Raw genomic sequence first — 19,877 nt, forward strand, 5'->3', positions numbered from 1 at the left:
TCAGAAGGTTAAATAAAATAGGTGTAGAAAGGATGAATGAAGAGAATAAGCTTGCAATATAGAGAAAAAAAATCATTATGGGTGCAACATAAGAGGAATGATAATAATCAATACTATGAAGAATACAAAGGACAGGCAAGCAGATTGATACGGTTGATAAGAGTAGCAAAAGTTCAGCATGAACAGCACTTAGCTAATGCAAAAAATAAATAAAATCATAGGCAGTTCTTTTGATATGTAGCCAGCAAAAATAAGAGTGATTATGGTAAGATGGCAGTGATTGGAGAAAACAGTGTAAGGACAACTGCTACAGAGGATATAGTTGAGATATTTAATGAGCAGTTCATAAAGATCTTTCATCCTTATGAATGTGACATCATGGAGAGTTTGAGAGCAGTGGACAAGGAGGAGGAGAGACTCACTGTGAGTGAGGGAGAGGTATATAGGGAATTAACCAAACTTGATATTAATATGGCAGTGGAAATTGATATATCACCAAGTATTTTGAAGGAATGTGCCAAGGAGTTGACATCTACTTTAACATATTTGTTTAATATGAGTCTTACATTGGGTCAGGTTCCAAATGAGTGAAATGCAGGAATGATTGTACCACTTTATAAAGGAGGTGACAGAATTCAAGCATCAAATTATAGGCCAATCTGTGTGGCAGGTGTTGTGGGGTTGGAGAGTTTGGAGAGGCATGAGAATCAGGATCCAGAATTGGGTTGAACAATGGTATTATTTTTGATGGATAGTATGGATTTGCTAAACAGAGATCATAGATTGCCACATAATAAGTTGATAGTCAAAATAGAGCAGATTGGGTTGGCTATTAGACTAGTGCATTGGACTGGCAGTCTGATAAATGTCAACAAGTTGTGTATTGGGGAGCAATATCTCAGAAGAGGAAAGTCACTAGTGGTGTACCTCAGGGGTATGTTTTATGAACATTACTGTTTAGTCTGCAGATGATGCAAAGATGGGATAAACTATGAGTAGAAAGGATGTTGTGGCCTTACACAAGATTACTTGAATGGACTGAGTGAACTGGCACATGAGTGAGGTTGCTGGTTCAATATTGCAAAATGTAAGGTTTTAAAATTTTTAAAACAAAGATGGGATGTAGAATTTACTCTTGGCGGATATGTATTGTTGGAGATGGAGAAAATATGAGCCCTTGGGGTGATGGTGGATAAGGATCTAAAATTTAGAAGACATATTGCTAAAATTGTGAGGACAACACAACAAATTCTCGCAATGATGTGGAGGACACTAACTTGTAGAAGTAAGGAGATTCTGGATTCCTGGTGGAATTCCATTGTATAAGGCTCTGGGCTACATATGTACTACTATGCACAGATTTGGACACCTGGTTTTCAAAAGTTGAAGTGATGTTGGAGAGGGTTCAGAGGCACTTGACCAAAATAGTGTCTGGCCTCTGGAATGTTGAATACAAAGAAAGGTTAAGATGATGTAATTTGCAGTCCAGTGGACAGGAGAAAGAGGGATGATATGATAGAGATGTACAAGATGGTAAGGGGTTCTTATAGGACTAATGTTGAAGAGGTTTTTCATAAAATGATAGGAGTTTGGAGGAGAAAAAAGACCATTCCTGGAAGCTGTATAAGGAGGGCATGAGCAAGTGAGTGAAAAGTGGGTTTTTTGTATGGCGAGTTGTGAATTATTGGAATGCCTTGCCTGAAAGTGTGTTGTCTGCAGAGAATTTGAATGTATTTAAGGCACAGCATGATGAGCTGTGTATGATGAGTCTGTGACTCCATTTTAGGACAATAATACATACACAGACAAAGAAATTAGCGCACCAAGAAGGAAGCAGCATAGGATTCAACTGAAATTTTATTGGGGTAATGATACAGGTGAGTGATGCACATGCGGCAAAAACAGAGCTGAAAGACAATTACAAAGGGATCTGTGGTACGCAATTTGGTCATCATCAATAGCACGTTGCACCGCCTCGTGCGGCATGTAATGCCGCAATATGGTCAGGCATGGTGGCGAACAGACACCTGATGTTGTCCTGCGGCAGACTGGCCCACACGTGTTGGATGCTGTGCTCCAAATCCCAGATATTGCAGCACGGTAGGAACTGGCATTTCAGCTGGTCCCAAACATGCTCGATAGGGGACAAGTCCGGGGAGCAGGCAGGTCATGGAAGTGTCTGTACATGACTGACAGGCCTGGAAAACCCAAGTCATGTGCAGACAGGCATTATCCTGCTGGTATCCCGGCCAGGAATGGGAGAACGTGGGGCTGTAGGATTATCGCCCACATACTGCGGCCCCGTCAATGCAGAACATATCGCTACGAGGGGTGATCGGCTATCGCAGACTATGGCTCCTCAGACCATAATGTCTGCAGTGTGAGAGGTATGGCACTCAATAGCGAGGTTGGGATTGTGTCCTTGACCAGGGGTCCTCCACACCCAGACACGATGATCATCTGTCCCCAAGACGAAGTGGCACTCATTACTGAAGACCACACATCGCCAGTATGTGGCGTTCCACGTTGCTCTCATCTGGCACCACTGTAAACGGAGTCGGCGATGTTGCAGTGTTAATGGGAGCACACGTAAGGGGTCCTGGGATCATAGATTCGCCTCCACGAGGCGTCGAGAAATGGTTCGTGAGCACACAGGAGTCCCTGCATCTGCCTGTATAGGACCGGATCACCGTAGGATCCCTCCATGCTTGCCACACGATCCATCGATCCTCTCTAGCGTTGGTCCTCCTGATCTGACCGATGCCACTCTGCCATGTGGCAGTGCTGGAACGCGTCCACAGCTCCCAATACTGTCAGACGGTATGGTCAGAACAGTTCATGTGCACACCTATACGGTGCACCGACCACCCTCAGGTTTTCAGGCCGATGATCATGCCTCTGTCAAAGTCCGTAAGTTGCTTAAATCGACATCTCTGGCATCTACCCGGCATTATTGTCATTCTGTACTCTAGCTTGCGCCAGCTAGTGCTTTTTGCTTTAATAGGCTATCGACTACATGCCGGATTTATAAGGCTGCCAGTTCGTGCTTGCAGCACCACCGCAGGGTGCGTGGGCATGCACAATTGCACCAAACTTGGTTCATTTGCATACTACCCCGCACTCTAGCATTTTGCTTAGTTTCGCCGTTGTACCTTGTTTTCTTCCACGTGCGCTAATTTCTTCGTCCGTGTGTGTATTATTATTATTTCTTCTTCTTCTTCTTTTCAGCCATTTTCTATCCACAGCTGGACAAAGGCCTCCTCCTTTCCACCTTTCTCTGTTCTTGGCAATGGTTGATCACTTTTCCCCAATGAAATTTGACAAATCATCACTCCACTTTCTTTTAGGACATGCTTGGCCTTATTTGTCTTCTTTAGGAATCCAGCTCGTTAGTATTTTGGTCCATCAGTCATCTCTTCTGGATAGATGTCTGGCCCATTTCCATTTTAGTCACTTGTGGTGAAGAATGATGTCAGTGATGCGAGTCTGGCTTCTTATCCAGGTGTTTCGCTTCTTATCTTTTACTGTGATGCCTAGCATCAACCTCTTCATTTTTCTTTGAGTTGTTAATTTATTTGCCAGTGCTTTTGTTAGCGACCAAGTTTCACAACCATATGAGATGACTGGAAGTCAGTGGCGGCCTATACATAAGCACTGCGACACTGCAGCACCCCCAAGGAAAAAATGAAAAAATTAAATTTTGTGTTTATAAATAATGCTTACAACATTATATAAATGCAATACAACATGTTAAAGGTAACAGCTTATGTTTTGACATTGATTGAATAGTTAATAATTGGAATTGTTCGATTAACGCTTTAGATTACGAAACAAATGCACTGCGATCTAACGCCGATATTCGTTTGCTCTTGTCATTGCACGTTACGTCATTCTCAACTGTAATTGCTCAAACGGCGGTGTATTTTTAGTATGCTTATGTGCCTTATTTCTGTGAGATATGAAACGTTTATTATTGGTGCGTGTGTCTGGTAAACTATTTTTTGTAAATCTTATTTTATTTTGTTAAAATAACATATAATTATTTATTTATTATAGATACAAGGCTGAATTATGACGAGTGTCACTGTTGAAAATATGAAAATAATAATATTTTTTTCAATTATTGTTACATGAAACAAATGCACCACGAACTAACGCTGATATTTGTTTGCTGTCGTTGCATGTTACGTCATTAGATACACTGATGCTTGGGCAATGTATCTTATGCCTGTGCTCGTTATTTCTGTGAGATATGAAACGTTTATTATTGGCACGTGTTCGTGGTGAACTATTTTTTGTAAATCTTATTTTATTTGGTAAAATAACATCATTATTTATTTATTATAGCTACAAGGCTAAATTATGACAAGCGTCACAGTTGAAAATATGAAAAGAATAATATTTTTTCAATTATCATTGCATGAAACAAATGCACTGCGATCTAACGCCGATATTCGTTTGCTGTTGTTGCATGTTACGTCATTAGATACACTGCTGCTTGGGCAATGTATCTTATGTCTGCGCTTGTTATTTCTGTGAGATATGACACGTTTATATTGGCACATGTTCGTGGTGAACTATTTTTTTGAAAATCTTATTTTCTGGAAAAATTCGAATGAATGAACACCAAAAGGATGCACAAAACAGAAGAGAAAAAGCAAATCAGGTCTAGCTTTCCATACCACTTCCACCGGCCACAATGTCCTCTTGCAGAAAACAAACATGCCTTACATACAAAAAAAAAAACTGTTACATAAGGAAATTTAAAAAAGCTGCAAACATGCTTAAAATACCAACAGAATGCAATAACAATCAAGGATTAATTCTCCACCAGTTTGGTCAGCTTTAATAAAAAATATACCTCAGTCAGACCTCAGACATTATGAACGTGAACAACAGAACATGGCATCATCCAGCATTGTTTAAATTCAGCACTGCTTTGAATCTGCATTCTGATTTTTAATTTTATGAATAGTCAGATGGCTACAACTGTATAGTATGAACTATTACTAATAATTTCTCTTTTCTTTGTGTTTTAAATTTTAAGTTACCTTTTACCCATGAAGATGCAAGTCAAATGACTTGAGAAACTTGTCGGGTCTTTTATTAATTCATTGTGTTTTATATAGCTTGTTGAAAAAAATGTGGTCTAATTACCAGAATATACCATGTGAACTTCTAAACCAGAGAAACCTCCACTTACAAATCTTATTTTATTTTTGTTAAAATAGATGTTATTTTAACAAATAACATATATTTCTATTATTTATTATCTATTATTTATTTATTATAGATACAAGGCTGAATTATGATGAGTGTCACTGTTTAAAATATGAAAAGAATTATATTTTTTCAATTATCGTTACACGAAACAAATGCACTGCGATCTAACGCCGTTTGCACTTGTCATTGCTATTGATACAAAACTTTTATTATTGGTGTTTGTTCGTGGTGAGGATGAAATATTTTTAATAAAGCAATTTTTAATATGTAAATTTATTTATTAATAAATTCGTTACTGACTGGGAAAAAAGGTTTTTTTTTTATTTTTTATTTTATTTTTTTATATATGCAGCACCCCCACTTAAAATTTTCACCGGCCACCACTGCTGGAAGTATACACTGATTAAATGTCATCCTTTTTAAACAGAGTGGAACATCATTGTTTTGAAAAATGCTTTTCAATTTTCTGAATGCACTCCAAGCAAGTGAACTCTCCTATTTATTTCCTTTTGGAGTCCACAGTTTAGATCAGTGGTTCTCAAAGGGTGCGCCCTAGAAGATTTCCAGGTGCACCCTGTGGTATTCCAGAGAAATATGTGTCCAGATATAAAAATAAATATAGTTACTCTATTATACCTTTTCATTACAGATATACTGCTCTTTTTGTCAACACATCATTATTATGTTAATTAACAGCGGTTTTTCTTGCAAGGAGAACAAGAATATGGTTTATTCTTGTATATACAATTATTTGTAGCCTACAATTATTTGTAGGATTTTAAATGCGCCCCCGACTTGAAAAAGTTTGAGAACCACTGGTTTAGATCAATGAGATGACCTAAGTATGTATATGAAGAGACTCTATCCAAGAAATGTTTTTCTATTATTATGTTTTTTGGAGTTACAAAATGATTAAACATGATTTTAGTTTTTTCTCTGTTTATCATTAGATTGATTTTTCTACTTTCATGATTATAGGTCTTCTATCATTATATTAAGGTCTTCTGGAGTGTTTGCAAAAATCACGATATCATCTGTATATCTTAGGTGTGCTAAGTTTCTGTTATTAATTTTTATACCAAGGTTTGTCCAGTTTATATTATTAATTTTTATTATATTATATATTATATATAATATATTATATATATTATTATTTTTCGAGGATGAAAATTATCTTTTACCTAGGTTGCTCCGTCAGCAATTGGAAATGGGGGATGCTATTTGTGAAAGTGGTGGGTTAGTTAATACGCAATTAGATCGAAAACATATGTCTTAAAGACAAGCTTTATCTACCAGCATTTAGTCAAGGTAGGAAAGGGATGTTTGTGTGTTCTGCTAATTAGTTAGTTAGTTAGTTAGTTAGTTTTCTTATGATGATACAAAGGCCGTGAGTCCCTTTTACGGGAAGGTACAGCACCATCTCAATACCCCCCCCCCCACATTTTATCCAGGATCAGGACCGGCACAGCTGACTCACCAGGCCTATGGCTGGGTCTATATTCCTGCCTGTAATCCATGTGTGTTTATGGGGCCGATTTGTCTGTTTACGGGAGGAAAACCTCCAGATAAACTGGGGAGAAAAACCCTGTAGTCCATGCTCAAGACCGGCTAACCTGGTTATGTCTGAGAAAGATCCTTAAGCTCCTTACGTCGGCGATGGGAATCGAACCCAGGACACTCCTTTCCCAGGCATATGGAAGCGCATAGCCACTCGGCTAACCGCGTAGACTCTGCTAATTAACAGAAACTTATAGTGACTGTTAAACTATACAAAAAGAAGAGTAAAACAAAGTGATTCTCAGTATTGACAAACTAAGAGATATTTGTAAGTCATACAGCAGTGTTTTTACTATGATGAGTTTATGTTTTCTAAAAAGCTGATGTGCACTTTTATTATGGATAAACCAGAGAAAATATCTCAATGCGTATTGGCTTTATCAACAGGCTTTCCCCTGGCCATCGAATTAATTGCTTACATAATCTTGCCTGTTTTTATCGAGCATAGGACAAAAACATTCTCAATTAAAGAACAAAGTACTAAAAAAAACCCCAGTTCTCAAAGTTTAACAAGAAATATAATATTATATTTTCTAAATATTACATTATTATTATTATTATTATCATCATCTGAGACCTCCAGGAAGTCAAGGACTAATCGAGGCAGGCTATAAATCACTCAAACCAGCTGTAATACCTTCCCTTAAATTCATTCACACAAGGTGCACTCACTACCTCTAAAGCCAAACCATTCCACTCAACTGCTATGTGAGAGAAAAACCTACTCTTTCCTCTTTCTTGAGTGTGAACAAACTTAACTTCCAGGGATTCCCCCATGTTTTCTCCCCCACCTTCCATATAATGAAATATTTCACTAGATGATATCCTATAACACCCATTCAAAAATTTATAGACCTCTATCACATTGCCCTTCTTTTGTGAACCAGAGTTTACAATCCACATACTCACAATCTGTCCTCATAATCTAAAGCTCTAAAACTGTGCTATTTAATTAAAGGACAATCACCATCTCAGGAGTGGTGGTAAAAGTATTGGAAAAGTTGGTTAGAGACAAAATTCAAGAATGGGTGGATCAGGATATAATACTCAATAGGGGCCAACATGGTTTTGTTAAAGGTCAATCCTGCCATAACAATTTAAGAACTTTTTATAACAGAATGACGAGTTGGACAAAGGAAATGGCTACACAATGGTACTTCTGGATTTTGCTAAGGCTTTTGACAGGATACCCCATGGAATGCTGTTGCGCAAATTGGAGCAGATGGGGATGGATACTGAACTAGTGATATGGTAGGAGAATGGCTCAGAGAGAGATACCAGAAGGTGGTGTATGGAGGAGCAGAGTCCAGGATGAGGCAGGTGACCAGTCGTGTGCCTCAGGGTTCTGTACTTGTTCCATTGTTGTTTGGTTTGTACATAATGATGATATAAGAAATGGCTTAAAGGGAGATGTTCAATTGTTTGCTGATGATGCAAAGTTAAGTAGCGCAATAAAAAATCAAGCTGGTGTTGAGAGTTTGCAGGATGATTTAAATAAGCTGGCAAAATGGGCAAAGGGTAGTGGATGTCAGTTCGGTGTGGAAAAGTGTAAAGTTATGCATTTTGGGATTACAAGATTGCCAGCTGCGTACTACATTGATTGAATGGTACTCCAAAAGATTGATGAGGCTGGGGACTTAGGGGTGTTGGTGGATGGGGGAGATGAAGTTCAGGGGACACATTGCTAAGGTGTCCAAGGATTGCACATAGGATTACTTGGTTATTAAGGAACACACTAACATCCAGAGATAAAGAGATTATTATTTTCACCTTTATGAAGCGTCGATACTTCCACATTTGGATTACTGTGCTTAGGTCTGGTCACCTGGATTCCTTGGAGATGAGGAGGTTGTGGAGAGGGTTCAGAGCAGAGTGACTAAGTTGGTGAGTGATGTAAAAAATGCTCCCTACATTGATAGATTGAGAGCGTGTGGATTGCAGAGGGTTGGTTGATAGGCAGAGAAGAGGAGATATGATAGAAACATTTAAATTACTAAAAGGTTTTTATACGATTGATGCAGGGGAAATATTTCAGCTGTGTGATAGTGATGGAAGAACAAGAAGTCATCCCTGGAAATTAAGGAAAAGTGTGGTTAACAAGGATGTGAGAACGAGGTTTTTTGCCTTGAGGGTGGTAAATGAATTCAAGAAGATATATGGTAGATATTGTTTTGATAGTTTGGGTCTCCCGTGATGAGTCTACTGACTCCATGGAGATACCCGTAATAATAATAATAATAAATATTTCTTGAAGGACTGCTGTAAAAATTTTGGGTGATAGAGAGTCTCCTTGTCGGACACCTTTTTCAATTGATATTTTATTACTACTCGTGTGAAGTTGGATTGTTGCTGTTGCAGTGAGGTATATTGTCTGGAAGAGATCCATATATTCTCCAGAAATTCCCTGATTCTGGAGTGCATTGATTATTGCATTAGTTTTGATGGAATCAAAAGCTTTTTCATAATCAATGAAGGCTAAACAGAGAGACAATTGGTTTTCTTCTGCTTTTTGTATTATTTGTTTTACTGCATGAATATGATCAATTGTGTTAAAGCCTTTACGGAATCCTGCTTGTTCTACTGGTTGATTTGAGTCAAGAAGAGGTGTTAACCTGTTTGTTATTACTTTTGTGAGAAGTTTGTACAGATTAGAGAATACTAATTGGTCTATAGTTCTTTACTTCTTCTTTGTCCCTTTTGTGCCTCTTCTAGGCATAGATTTAGTAAGTTTGCGACATGGTGAATTATATTGTTTTCTCCCCATTTAATTAATTCTATGTGAATTAGGTCTTCACCAGGACATTTTCCATTTTTCATTTGTTTTAATGCTTGTTTTATTTCATCTGAAGTGAATGGGGGGGATGAATTCCATGTGCGATGGAGAAGAGTTATTTATATTTGATTTATCTATTGAATGATCACTATAGAGTTCTTTATAAAATTCTTCTAGCCCGCTTAGGATTTGTTCTTGGTTTCTTATTGTAGTTCCATTCTTATTTTTATTGCAGTTATTTGACTTTTGCCAACTGATAAATGTTTTCTTATTATTTTCATATTTTTATTGTTTTCAATTGTTTATTTTATTTTTTTAGGATTATATGATCTTATTTCATTTCTCATCTTTTTTTTTCTTATTGTTTTTAATAGTTCTGCATATTCTATTTTAGAAGTTAAGTTTTTGTCTTGTTTCATATTTCGTCTCTTTTTTAGTAGTTGTAAGGTTTCCTCTGAAAGTTTATAGTCTTTTTGTTGTTTGTTGCTTTTGAATTCATTGGCTGCTGAGATTATTACTTCTGTTAGGTTTTTGCTTATTTTATTTATGTATTCTTCTTCAAATATATTTATTAAGTCTAGTTTTTGATTGAGTTTTTCTTCGTAATTAATCCTTCTTGTTTTCGATAGCTTTTAAGTCAAAACTTCTTGATTTTTTGTCGTTTAGCCATTTTATTCTTTCTAATTGGGCGTTTATTTTAATTTTGGCTCTGACTAGTCTGTGGTTACTTTCTATTTTTACTTGATTTAGTACTGAGGTATCTTGAACTATTTCTTTATTATTACATTATTTTATTATATTATATTATTATCATTGTTGTAAACACCAAAGACCTAATGAAAGAATGATGAGTTAGAGGAGAAATCCTAGGTTCTAAGTGTAATATTTTATTAGATACAGGATGTAATGCTTCAACTATTAGAAAAGACTGTCTCCAAGGTATAATATTACTAAACTTAGACAACTTGTAAGAATTACTTCTCTTTCAGATTCAAACTTTGTAGCATATGAAAAGGTTCGAGCAAGAATCTACCTACTAGAATTTAAACTAAGTGTCTGGCAAGACTTACTTATCACACCCTCAACCGCTGACATAAGCTCCAACATCATATTGGGAACAAATTTCTTAGAAAGATATCAGTTCTCCTGTGATTTTTTTAAAAGGGAAGTATGCCAAATGGGCAGGAAAATAAGTGTCAGAACAAATGGCAATTATATGCATAATAGAACAAGGAGGCAGAGAGAAAGGTTTCATGTACCTGAGAAAGGATTTGCCCCAAATAAAGTGGAGCTGTCTGTAATTGAACCAACTGTGGAGAATAGTAATACACTGTTATGCCTTATCTACCAAAATCAATATGTAATTATTATTATTATTATTAAACAAGACCTCATGGAGTCAAAGACTCATCTAGGAGGTCCTTTCATCTCACACACATCTCATCATACCGGGTCTTAAACACATTCAAACTCCCTGCAGACACCACACTCTCAGGCAAGGCATTCCAATCATTCACAACTCTGCACGAAAAAAACCTGCCTCTCACTCCCCTACTCACACCCTCTTTATACAGTTTCCAGGGATGACCTCTGGTTCTCCCCTGATCTCCCACTATTCTCTGTAGAACTTCTCCACCATTGATCCTATAACAACCCCTTACCAACTTGTGGGTCTCTATCATATCTCCCCTCTTCCTTCTCTCCATTAGACTCTGCAAATTACATCTTTTCAATCTTTCCTCATACTCGACATTCCAGAGGTCAGAAACTACCTTAGTCAGTCGCCTTTGGACCCTTTCCAACATCTCTTCATCCTTTTGAAAACCAGGTGACCAAATCTGGGCACAACAGTCCATGTATGGCCTAATCAAAGCCTTATACAATGGAACAAGAATCTCCCTACTTCTACACGTCAATGTCCTCCTCATCATTCCCAGAAGTCTTTGTGTTGTCTTCACAATTTTGGCGATGTGTCCCCTAAATTTTAGATCCTTATCCACTATCACTCCCAGATCTCTTATTTCCTCTACTTCCAACAATATATTCTCACCAAGCATAAATTCTGCATCCCATCTTTGTTTTCCAAATTTTAAAACCTTACATTTTGCAACATTGAACTCACATCCCCATTTGCTTGCCCAATCACTCAATTTATTCAAGTCTTCTTGCAAGGCCACAACATCTTCACTACTCTTTATGGTTCGTCCCAACTTTGCATCATCTGCAAACAACTGAATATCTCCATCCAAATCTTCGCCAATATCATTAATATACAAGTTAAATAGTAATGGCCCTAAAACAGATCCCTGAGGCACTCCACTAGTCACTTTCCTTTTCCTGGATATTGCACCCCCATACGCAACTTGTTGATACCTATCAGATAGCCAGTCTCCAATCCAATGCACTAATTTAATATCCAACCCCATCTGCTCTAGTTTGACTGTCAACTTATCATGAGGTACTCTATCAAAAGCTTTTGCGAAATCCAAGTATATTACTGTGTAACCTTCTCCTCTGTCCAAGGAAGTAGTCACTTTATTGTAATAAGTAAGTAGATTACTAAAACACGACCTCCCTTTAGCAAATCCATGCTGTCCATCAAAGATTATACCATTGTTGTCAACCCAACTCTGGATCCTAGTTCTCACAAGCTTCTCCAACAACTTAACCACAACACCTGACACACAGATAGGCCTATAGTTTGATGCTTGAGTTCGATCACCTCCTTTATGAAGTGGCACAATCTTGCCCTCCTTCCACTCTTTAGGGACTTGACCAAGTGCAAGACTCGTATTAAAAAATATGTCAAGGTAGGTGCCAACTCTCTGGCACATTCCTTCAGAATACGTGGTGATATATTATCAAGTCCCACAGCCTTATTTACATCTAGTTTACTCAACTCCCCAAACACCTCTTGCTCACTTACAGTCAGTCTCTCCTCCCCATCATCAACTGCTCTTAATCTCTCCATGAAGTCACATTCACAAGATTGAAAGATCTTTATGAACTGCTCATTAAGTATCTCCACCACACATTCTGCAACAGCTGTCTCTATACCATTTTCTCCAATCAATGTCATCCTTCCATAATCATTCTTTCTTTTGCTGGCTACATATCGAAAGAACTCCCTAGGATTCTTTTTAGCTTCATTAGCTAACTGCTGTTCATACCTCTCTTTAGCTACTCTCACCAACCAAGTCACTCTCCTTGCCTGGTCTTTGTAGACCTCATGAAATTGGTTACTTCCACTTCTCTTATGCTGCTTCCACAATGCCCTTTTTCTCTGTATTGCATGCTTTATCTCTTTATTCATCCATCTCACACCTACCTTATTTAACCTTCTCACCCGTGGTATACATTTAGACATTGCATCCACTAAATATTTTTTGAAAATCCCCCAAGCTGCATTGATCTCTTTTCCAGCTAATTCCTCATTCCATGCTACACCTGCAAGCTGTCTCCTGAGCTCTTCATAATCACCCCCCTTGTAGTTCCACATATACCCTTTTTTCACAGGGGTCCTTGCACTGCTGGCAACCACCCAAGTAATCACCTCATGGTCACTTTCACCAATTGGTGGATGATTTGATACCTCATTGATAATTACATCCTCCGATGAGATGACCAAATCTAAGACCCTTAATTCTCTTGTGCTCTCTGTTACATACTGTCTGAGGTAGTTATCCCTCAAAAACTCAAGAAACTCATTTTCTTTAATTCCAGTTGCTATCTCTTCATTCCAGTCTATATTGCCATAATTAAAATCACCCATAATGATCACCCTTTTCTTATTTGCTTGGTTTATTTGACTATACATTTCACTATCACCACCATCCACATTACCAGGTCTATAACAACATCCCATCAAGTACTTGATTCTATTCACCTCTATCTCACACCATACTGCCTCAAAACCACTGGCCCCATTTCCCTCTTGCATCTCTACCTTGTATGGACATAACTCTTTCTCTATCATCAATAGCACTCCCCCTCCCTTTTTACCCTTTCTATCCTCACGAAACACATCATACCTTTCCATCTCTATTCCTGTCAGGATGTCATCCTCATTTAACCATGTCTCACTTATTCCGACAATCTCTGGGTGCACAGACGCAATTAGTGCAACCATTTCAGCTGCCTTGTTTCTTATACTTCTAGCATTGGTATACAAACACAACAACTCATTTCTGGATCTACAGCTAGTTCCACTGATACCACTCACTCGATGTGATCTCTCCATGCTGGACTGGGGCCATTTCCCTTTCTGCTTCTTCATTTTAGAACCCTTTGCAATTCCTTCTGTTTCCTTTTGATCCCTGATCATCCCATTACTTTCCTGCCTACACATGCTCTCACCTCCTCTTGGAGCATCCACCTTTCTCACGCTGTGTATCCCTGTCCACCCTGAGCCTCCCCGTTTCCCTGCTCCTCTGGCACACCCATTCTCTCATTTTCTATACTCATACCACTCACTTCCCCATTCATTTCCACTCCTTCAATCTCTCCTGTCTTACTCTCCTGTTCTTCCACATCACTCCCCTCTCGATCTGATTCATTCTCTCTCACTCTACTCACTTCTCCACTTTCCAGCAGCAGTCTCTCCAAGCGACTCACACCATAACCACTCAAATGCAGTCCATCGCTCCCATACAGCTCACTTCGTCCCTCAAACTCATTCCACACATTAACAAACTGTACTCCCATCTCCTCACACATTTCAGCCAGAATATCATTCATAATCCTTGCTCTCCGCCTCATTTCACCACAATCATACCTAGGCAACACACTGACCACCCTTCCTCTCACACTATTCTCCTTTATCTTTCCAAGCAGTCTCCTGACATTCATTTTGACATGCTCTTTGTTCTCTCTCAAATCATTCGTACCAATTAATACAATTAACTCTTTTGCTCGTTCCCGCCTCATATTCAATGCCTCAATCACTCTACTCATTTTACCACCTGGAAAACAATAATACTGATGAACATTCTCAACAACTAATAGCCAAACCTGAACATGAAGTTATCAATAAGGAACAAACAACAGTTGAGGTAAATTGTGCCAGGGTGACTAGTCTATATAACAGAACTAGGATAAAAGAAACAAATTACCAAAATGATAGACAACTGAGGATAAAAGTTAGTAACAGAGAACAGAACTTCTACCCTGAAAGGGCAATATCACGTTATAAGTGTAGCAATCAGAATTCTCCTTATGATAAAAACAACAAGAACTCAAGTGGAGAGATGCAGAAAAGCATATACAACTATAATAAAATATCCAATTATATTCAAACTAAGTGCTACTTAAGATCTTGGAAGGGAGATAAGAAATCAATTTTCTCCACTTGCGAGTCTAGTGTGAAAAATTTTTCTTTAAAGAAAAATTTTTCAAAGGAAGAGTAAGCCTTTGTTGGATTCTGATTATGTAGATATTAGAGTAATTATTATTTGCTTCAGAATCCAACATGATCTTCCATCACAAAGGCTACATTTGTAAATATTATTTAATGTAAATAACTTAAATTATAATTTGATATCATGTAATTACCTTAATTATATCTAATATTTAATTGTTTAATCAAAGATATGTGTTAATAGTAATAAGATTCTGTATTAAATATTATTAAGCTATTTTATTTATTGTTATGTCAATATTATAAGAACTTGTATTTGTAATTTAACTACGCATTTATTGAAATGCAAATATTCTATTTATTCTTGTTTGTGAAAGTTTAACGTTATGTAATAACTGAATGTAGTGGTATAACCTAATGTAACGTTAGCGAAAATGTTTACGTTTATTTGTTGTCATGGAAACGCGTGAAATAAACGAGCACGAGTGGAACAGAGCGAGGGCGGGAAAAAGAATAATAAAAAAATATAAGAGGTAACAAGAGAGAGTTGGGACGGAAACTTAGAAGTGAAAGGAAGCAAGGGCATAAACTAGAGAAGTAGAAGTAAATGAAAGGTTCTTAAGGGCAGGAGTTAAGAGGATAATTTTTATAAGTGAGCAAGGATGAAGTGAATTTTATAGTTAGCTGAAAGTGAAGCCACAGTAATAATAAAAGGGAAATTGATGCTGTAATCGGATAATATAAAAAGCTGGACGTTCAAGGAAGAATTCTGAATAAACCCAGTTGGTCTAGAATTGCGGCTTATTTCCGATTTGCCCTAAGGAGAACCACACAGTGTTTTAATGAGTTTATGAGTGGTAACAAGGATAGTTGAAGTACCCTGCAGTCGATGTCTGGATTTCTGAAGCGCGATTGATAGTGTTTTAATTATAACTGTGGATAAGTCTTGTAGATGTGTTCTTAAGTGAAATAAAAATAATTTAAAAGTTTGCTCACAACGTATTTGATGTACTAGGAACTATTTCCGGTAAGGACTATCTTAGTGTATTATTTCAATGCTTGAAGAATTGAGTGTTAATTACGCTATGCTTAACCTAACCTCGACTGTGGAAACTCTTCGTGATTGAGAGTTGAAGTTAAGAATTGTTAGAGAGATATTTTCAACTATTAGTGTCTGCGATATTTTGAACTTATAGCATGACAAGTGTGTGAAAACTGATTAGATAGGAAGTTCTATTATATATGTGTAGGAACTTTGTAACTCAGAAGCTGAGAAAGTGTACGTGAAGGCTTGGAAGGTTGAACTAATGTGATTGACTTGGCTTAATGTTTGACTTGTTTTTATTGTTTAAATTAGAAGTAGAATTTATGTATGTGTTATATAGCTTATATTAAATGTTTGTTTTTGTTAATCAAAAGTTGTATTTTGCCTGAATCTCTTTTACTGCACCATTCATAAAATATTCGAACGAAAGCGGTTAAATTAAGTAAGTCAAATATACTCGGCCAGTATATATATTAAGGAGAAATAGTTGAGGGTTGATTTTTCTTCAATTCTTGAACTAATTCAGATATAGAGTGGCGCAGTCTTTAAATATAAATTTTCTCTATATTTGAATTAGAAACCAACTAGCAACTATTTTTAGGTTAAGAACATCGCAGTAAATAACATGTCGGATCCAAGGTACAGATTAAGACGAAGTAGGATCCAACAAAATGGCGCAGTCGACAGGATGTGATTTAATTGATAGAAAGTGATTTAACAGCGGTAAATTGAGAGATTGAGTTTAACTTTATAATAATAATTGGTGAATTACTCCCTGAAATATAGAAAGTAAATTAAGTAAATCACAATGAACTGGTTGTAATCTGAAATCAGGCAAGGACAAAGTTTGTTTTTTTTTGAAATTTAAGGATTATATTAATTAAATTAATACTTTATTTATCACTATGGCTGTTACTTCAAATTCAGAGATGGAAGACAGCGAGTTTTTTAGAAGTGTGAGTCCCCAACTGGTAGTTCCCCAATTTTCAGGAGAAGACTCTGATGATGTGTTATCTTTTTTTACTTATGTTGAAAAACTTAGGGAAATAGCTAACTGGACTGATTTCCAATTGCTTATATTATTAAGAAGTAAATTGATTGGCAAAGCAAAAACTTTTTTGTACTCATCACCAGTGCTATGGAAAACATTAGATTATCAAAAGTTTAAGGATAACTTTATTTCACAGTTCTCAAAATTAAGAAGTATTGGCACAAATTTGTGGAAGTTACAGAGCGTCATACAAAGAGATAAGGAAACTGTCACAGAATTTTACAATTTGGTTATTGACATTATCTAACAGTTTAAATGTGACTAGTACTCAGAAACCCCACTTAGTATGATTACTTTCCAACAATTTAAAATAGGATTACATGATAATTTAAGGGAAGTAATTTATAAGAAGGGAGCTTCTGATCTGGAAGGGTGTTTTGAATTAGCAAAAAGGAGAGAGAGAATCCTAGAGGAGATGTATCAAATTTCCTCCATTAGGCAAATGTTAGCCCAAGATTGTAATGCTCAGGTCCCCTCCTTATCAACTCTTTTGTATTTGTCAGGTGATACTCGCCTACCAAGGGCAACACCAAAAGAGCTTTGTGTTAATCCACAGGAACTATCTTTAAATAAGAAAATATTAGAAAAGTCACTCAAATCTGAAGGAAAGAAGGATGAATACCCTATATTAGACCCTTGTGAGATGACAAACCCTGAGTTAATAAGATCAACTAAGTCTATTGACAAATCTCCTTCTAACATTGCTACTCTAAAAGGACAGGCTGAGCCTTTAAACCCTTGTAGATATGATCAATCATCTGACAACCTTGTCAGCTATAATGACATCCCAGATTCTTGTAGTTTCAATTCTCTGAGAATGCAAAACGTAACTATAGCCAAGGTAACTGGGAAATTTCCTTTGTCACTCGTACAAGGTTTAGTCGAGGAGGTTCCTTGTGAGATTCTTTTAGATACTGGCGCCCATATATCTGTTATTTCAAGTTCCCTGGTAAGCAAGTTTAATAATCAAATCTCTGTTAATGCCTTTTTATTACAAAATCCTATAAGGATTACAGGCATTGCTAAAATTGAAATGATTGCAATGAAGAAAATAGTCGCCAACTTACACATTCCTTGCTTTCCAATTTCATTCTCTCAAGAGCTAGTCATTCTTCCTGAGACTGCAGACACAAATGGTCAAGTAATTTTGGGTCTAGATTTCCTGGAAGAGAAAAAGTTCATGTGTGATTTTGCCTCAGGAAACATTTCATTAAATGGCATAAGTTACCAGCCAGGGTCTTCAAAAGGGTCTGAGAACAATAAACATGATACAATGGAAATAGAAGTAGTAAGGCCCAACGAAGGTCTCGAAGAAAAGAAGGAGAAATTATTGAATGAAGCCATCAGCTCAACTGTATCCGAAACTGAAAGGAGTAAAATTGAGGAGTTTATTCAAACAATCTTCTTGAAATATCCTCGAGTCTTTACAGAGGATATCAGCTCATTAACCTGTACTGAGAAAATAGAGCACTCCATTCAGATTACCGCAGACTCTCCCATATATGTAAAACAGTACAAGACCCCCCCCCCTGAAATATTTGGACAGACTTCAGGACCTCTTGAATAAATATGAAAGAGTTGGAATCATAGAGAAGTCAAACTCCAGATGGAACAGCCCCTTCATATTAGTAGAAAAACCTGATGGGAGCCTAAGATTTATATTGGACCTGCGTGAGATTAATAAGGTCACAAAGCCCATTGATTTTCCCCTTTGTAACATAGAAGAATTGCTAACAAGTCTAGAGGGAGCAACGTTCTTTTCAAAATTAGACCTGAACTCAGGTTATTACTTCCAAATTCCCCTTAGGAAGGAAGATAGACAGTTTTTTGCCTTTACAACTCGTTGGCAGAAATATCAGCTCTGTCGACTTCCACAGGGGGAAAGAAACTCAGCCATGAGCTTTCAATGTCTAATGAACACTGTTCTCTCAGACATGTTGGGAAAAGTAGTCATATGCTTTCAGGATGACCTATTAATCTACACACAGGACCTGAAGTCTCACATGAATATCTTGAATGGTGTGTTAGAAAGATTAGAGAAATCAAGACTATCACTGAAGTGCTCTAAGTGTAAGCTCTTTATGAGGGAGGTAGAATATCTAGGCCATGTGGTGAGCAACAGAGGCATTAATCCCACTCAAGAAAATGTCTCTGCCATCCTGAAAGCAAGAATCCCTACATCTGTAAGGCAAGTTCAAAGGTATTTGGGAATGGCGAATTTTTATAGAAAATTCATTCCTAATTGCTCCAGAATAATGCAACCCATCATCGGACTGACAAAAAAAGGAGAAAAGTTTCATCGGGGGGAAAAACAACAGCTTGCCTACAACTTCCTCAACCTTGCGTTAACCAAAGCTCCAGTCTTTGCCTACCCGAAACTCGAGAAGCCTTTCTATCTAGCTGCAGATGCTTCTAATGATACCATAGCTTCCGTACTCGAACAAGAAGAAGAGGGAGATCTTAGACCAATAGCATTTTTAAGTAGGAAGCTCTCCACCTCTGAAAGAAACTACTCTGTAATTGAGAAAGAAACATTAGCCATTGTACATGCCCTAAGAAAATTCAGGTACATGCTATTAGGGCAGAAGATATTTCTAAGGTCAGACCACAAACCTCTGACATTCTTGTCATCCATGAAAGACAAAAATCAGAGAATAATCTGCTGGGCATTGGAGATACAGGAGTTCCAGGTCGAGATAAGCTACATTCCTGGAAAACATAATGTGGTCACTGACTACCTTTCCAGAGCACTTGATGAAGATACAAAAGAGAACTCAGATTGTGAGGAAGGAAGCATCAAAATAATAAAGACAGGAGGAGAACAACAAAACCACAGGAAACCACCTCACCTTCAGAATTGGGACATATTGTC

The sequence above is a fragment of the Typopeltis vanoorti genome, chromosome 12, assembly GCF_054136105.1.
Source record: "Typopeltis vanoorti isolate ZY-2024b chromosome 12, IOZ_Tvanoo_1.0, whole genome shotgun sequence".
In the NCBI taxonomy this organism is placed as follows: Eukaryota; Metazoa; Arthropoda; class Arachnida; order Uropygi; family Thelyphonidae; genus Typopeltis; species Typopeltis vanoorti.